This window comes from Etheostoma spectabile, chromosome 8 (genome assembly GCF_008692095.1).
Source record: "Etheostoma spectabile isolate EspeVRDwgs_2016 chromosome 8, UIUC_Espe_1.0, whole genome shotgun sequence".
Lineage (NCBI taxonomy): Eukaryota > Metazoa > Chordata > Actinopteri > Perciformes > Percidae > Etheostoma > Etheostoma spectabile.
In genome coordinates this window covers 24,984,520-24,989,820 of record NC_045740.1, presented here as the reverse complement: position 1 = coordinate 24,989,820, position 5,301 = coordinate 24,984,520, and the positions used below count along the sequence as shown (strand labels likewise).

General features: G+C 38.4%; 1 long non-coding RNA gene across 1 annotated transcript in view; it reads left to right on the top strand.

The window, feature by feature from the left end:
* The first annotated feature begins 406 nt into the window (after nucleotides 1–406).
* LOC116694115 (uncharacterized) overlaps nucleotides 407–5,301 on the top strand; it is a 9,004-nt gene continuing 4,109 nt past the window's right edge. Inside the window, exons 1-2 of the long non-coding RNA XR_004333072.1 lie at nucleotides 407–479; nucleotides 2,130–2,142. This is a non-coding gene — a long non-coding RNA (uncharacterized LOC116694115). The remainder of the gene's footprint in view (nucleotides 480–2,129; nucleotides 2,143–5,301) is intronic.

Genomic DNA, 5,301 nt, shown 5'->3' with positions numbered 1-5,301 from the left:
ACACAGACAAGTTGGAGCCGTTTCTACGTCTTTTCTGCATCTGTCCCCCATGCCCCAAAGTCTCTAGCGGTCTTTTATCTTAGCTGCGAAAGACAATCACAAGGACACATACACAAGTGAATTGAATGAAGTCATTTAAAACAAAAACATAGTAAATGAATAATATAAATAATAATACATGACTATTATAGAAGGATATATGAGGATATCATGTAATTTTTCCCCATTACACAACCTTGGGTTGTCATGATTCATGACCGATTATAGAAGCTACGGTGTGTTGGACTAGCTACTTTTGATTCCATGGTGTGGCAAAGTGACGCACGCGTGATTCACATCTGCACTCGACTTACATTGGGTAGCAACAATCCCACCTAGCTTCTAGGCAAGTCCCAAGTCATCAAGGGATAAGACCTGAACAAATCAGGTTACGTTACCTTGCGTAAGCATGGATGCCTGGCCAATAGTTGTATGTGTGTGTCATGATGCCATCATGGAGCCCTTTCCTCTCCCTGTTTGTGTGCATAGTTTGTTTCCCTGTTTGTTATCCCTCATGTTTCTCCCTCCTTCTCTGTGTGTGTGAGTAATGGGCGTGGCTTAGTTTGCAGGCTGCATCAGGTGAAGTTCATTCCCTAATCCTCCCCCAGCAGTACTCAAGGCTGGCTCTGTGATCCACTAAACCCCAGATTGTACAGTCTACTAGCATGGTACAGTTGTAACTCCTGGCTCCCTGTGTAGTTCTGTTTCCTGGTGTTCTAGCTTGTGTGGCTAATCTTATCTGTGTTTTCTCCTGTTGCAGCCTGCCTTGCTTGCTTGTGCTCACGCTTCCTGTTACCCCTGCCTGCCTGCACAATTGCTCAACATGGGAGCGAGGAAGCAGGCAGCGCTTCAGGGGCCCGGTGAGAAAGGAACTACTCAACTAAAAAAAAGCAGTAGTCCTACACATTATGAAGAAAAGATAAATCATTTTTAAAATTGAACCATTTGAAAGCAGTGCCGTTAATACTAATCCCGTGCAAATAGGGCATAATATGAATCAAAGTAACATAAGACAGATCTGATGTTAGTGTTTTGGTTTGGGAAAGAGAGAAAAGAGTTACACATATTGTAGTCTTGCTGTAGACCCTCCTCCAAAGCACGCTGACGGAGGGTCTGGCTACTCCACAGAGCATTTGGGGATGGGAGGAGAACCTGCTGGTTTAGTGGCATTTCTTTAAACCAATCAGAATCATCATGGGCGGTGCTAAAGTCCGCACAGAGGCGCTGGTAGAGAAAACTCAGATTGGATAGATAATCTAGCTAGCTGTCTCAATTTGTTAATTTATTTGATTTTTTTAATCTGAAGCGCAGTCAACAATAGTCTTCATAAATCCACCGAATTTAAAATTCCAATACAAAGAAAGTGTGCATGCATCTGGCAACACCGGAGCAATCGTGGGAGTGGAATGCAAAAGATATAGACTAGCTGATGATAAATACTACAGTTTTAACCCTGGGCCCGTCTAATACTGGATTTTTGGCGTTTTCCCATTACATGGTACCTGGTCGACTCACCTCGACTCTACTTGCCTTTTTTGCTTTTTAATTATAAAAAAAACTATCTGGTACTAGCTTACAGGTACTTTCTTTTTTCTTTTCTTTTCATGCCACTTTCTACTTCTACTCCACTACATTTCCGAGAGAAATACTACATTAATCTGACATCTTAAATGACTAATTACTTTACAAATTAAGAGTTTTGCACACAAAACACATGCAGTTTATAAAATACAATGTTCCATTATAAATTAAACTACCCAACAATAGATAGGCCTATACAAGTAGGCCTACAGCTAAATTAAACACTTTGATTGACACAGCTTGGATCATTTCCAGTTTCTAAAATGTGAAGCGTTTTTCTGCATTAAGTACTTTTACTTTTAATACTATAAGTACATGTTCATGGTTAAACTCACATACTTTTACTTAAGTAACATTTTCAATGACTTTTACTTGTAACAGAGTGTTTTTACAGTGTGGTATTAATATTTTTACTTAGGGTCTGAATACTTTTCCCCCCATTGCCTTTTAGTCCGCTCCATAGTGATGTTGTTCACCGGCCATCACTGAAGCACAGAGATGAAAAGAAGATGAAGAGGGCAGGTTCTTATTAGAGACCTTGTCTTCCTGCTGTCCTTCTGTTCTCTGTTGGAGGGGAATCGTTTTATATCAACAACCCAAGAACCCCTCCAGTTGTCCATACAGACAGAGATGTAAACAGGAACATACAATGAGGTCCTTTTCCTTCTGAACTCTAAGCCAGCTGCTCTTCCTCCTGTTGTACTCGTCTCTGTGCTCTTTAGCCTCTGATGTAGTTGTTTGGGCTTTCAGATATTTCAGACAAAGGACTTCCCTCCATGTGATCCATGTTTTGACTTAAGTGCCGCATCTAAACTGGTTTGCTTGAATGCATTTGTCAGTGCACCTCACAGTCCAGTTGTTTTAAGCAAAAATGGGGGTCAACTTAAGCCAAATTGTAACAGACGCAAACTAAACTGATTTTATAGCCTCACTATGTCCTGAGTAAGGAAAAAAGCCCTGAAGAATCCCATTAGGGGGAGGTTTTGAAAAAGACCCCAATGTAGCCTATTCATGCGCCTATTCATTCTTTTTCTCACGTGAATAGCGTAACAATTTTGACCTTTAGATATCACCATGGACATTACTGAGTTGATTAGTTACATCAAGAAACACAAACAATGTATTGTATGTAAAAGTTTTTTTAAGTAGTTTGTTAACATGGGCAAATGGTGCATAATCTAATTATGTATGTGCTAATTGGCATAAATACCACAACAGATCCAAACATTGGGTATAGCCAAATGAAAATGTCTTGTTGAATCTTGTGGACATTTTACAGTAAAATACTTAATGTTTGGTCTGAATGGAACCCATTTAGGCTACCCATGAGCATTAAATGTCTCATTAAATGATTTCAAGGCCATGTTAAAATGCCATGTAATTCAAAAATGCAACTGCCACATGTGACCTGATCATTTCCTCTATGTGGGATTTTGACAATTCTGTATTTCTGTTTGATATTGTAACTGGTGTACCGTCTTGGTCAGGTCTCCCTCAGAAAAGAGATTTTCAATCTGGTTAAATAAAGGTTAAATAAAATAGAAAAATAATACATAGAGGCAGTAAGAAGTACTTGTAGAAAACCTCTCTAATGTCATAACTTGTACCACTGTTTTTCCTTCTGTATGAACAAACCTTGAACCAATCCTGTTCTCTGGAGTTTCTTTCTTATCTTACTACACGTCATTAAAATGAAAGAAGGGATTGTTAGAAAATATCTATATATCCTTGTGTGTCACGTTAAACCTTTAAAACGTTATGAACTGAACCCTGCTATGTGTCCCTTTGTTCTCCGGGATCTCGCCACTGCTTTCAGAATCAACTCACAGAGGTCAAGCCAGTGGAGGATAGGATTTGAACCAAACTGAGACTTTCTTGACTTGTGTGTGTACATTCTACATTCCATTCTGTGAGAACTCTGAGAAGCCTCTCTCGTTGTCTCTCTTTGTATCCTAAATTGCAACACTGTTTTCCTATCTGTGAGCCAACCTTGAGAACATCCTTCTGTCCATTGTGACTCTTTTACACATCCAAGCGAAGGTAGGAATTGTTAGAAAATATCTATTTGAATGTCTCATTAAACATTTAGAACATTGTGTACTGAACCCTGCTTTGTGTCACTTTGTTCTCAGCAGCATGTGAATGTGAAGGCCATCCAGTAGTTGTTGCTCTAGGAATCTGGGGGGCGGAGTTTCTGAAGGGGTGGGTTGTATTTGTTTGACAGTTAAGTTCAAATATCAACAGCATTGCTTACTGCACCTTCAAATTCTAAACTTTTCACTAAGTCAATGCATACATACATTTTAAATATACCTCTTATACCAAATTTGCACTGTGGTAGGCTACTATGTTCATTACTGTCCACATAATCTAGATCTAGAATCTAGATAGAATCTGTCCTTAAGTCACATCCTCCTGTAAAGTCTAGCAGCGGGAAGTGAGTCAGGCAGAAGGACCGTCCGCTTAAAGGTACAATATGTAACATTTCTATACCTATGTTATATATTTAATTGAGTCGTATACTACACTTGGTCTATCCCAAATGTTTCCAACAATGTTCAAACCCAGAAAAATTCTGTTATTTTATTTTAATGACACAGGACGTTTCATTTAGTTGCATGCCAGTAGCATCATACCACCTTTGACTCCTCTAGTTACTCTAACTTCTGTCAAAACACGGGAACCCAGATGATACATTCAAGAGTAATCGTAAATCATACAATGTCACAGAAAGAATGATGCTCAGTAACCGTAACACAGCTTGCTTTCTGCCACACAGCATCATTTTGTCATCAATGACACGCCCCTTACAACACAGTAGCAGAGACCTTATTTATTGATACATTTCAATATCGATCGATCCAGCTTAATATTATGTGCTATGTTGACAAGGAGCTCATGCTAATGCTTGGTGACGAACATTATAAGGTTACAACCATGCAGTATATATAAAACATAGAGTGATTACACATTAAATTCAGGCAAAATTGAAAAAATAAAAATGATTATCTGCAATAAAAATGCAAAATTATGAGTTGATCTTTATGAGTGAATGCATTTGTTGTTCTTTTGGAACTATAATAATCAAAATGTTACCAAAATCTTAAATTATGGTTCATTCTAAAGAGGCACAGTTGTCATTACTTTGAATAAAAAACAGCATTAATGTATTGGTAGTGTAATACATCGATTATAAATATTTCATAACCAATAAGCTGGCAATGGCAGCCAAAAGAATATTCCATAACGTAACATACCATACATTGCAGAGCGACATGTAGAGAACGTCAAAAAGACGTCACGGTTGTTTGTGCATGTTTCCATTATGAGGAAGTCAAACTTGCCGATAGGAAACAGCCATAGTCCGCCTGTTTCTCCGGTAACGTCAGCTTGTGTAATTATGGCGGCGTTAGCCAGCACCGGTCGGGATCATTTTTTATTTTTTTTTTAATTTTATTTAACCTTTATTTAACCAGGAAAATCCCATTGAGATTACTAATCTCTTTTTCAAGGGAGTCCTGGCCAAGACAGCGGCACAGATCACAACTATTCCGTACATTACAGACAATTTCATAACAATTTCATAAAACTATTTAAAACATTTACAGACCATAGATTTCATTTCCAAACTTTTGAGCAAGAGCTAAAACTGGCCAATTGCAACCACTTCCTTTAATTTCC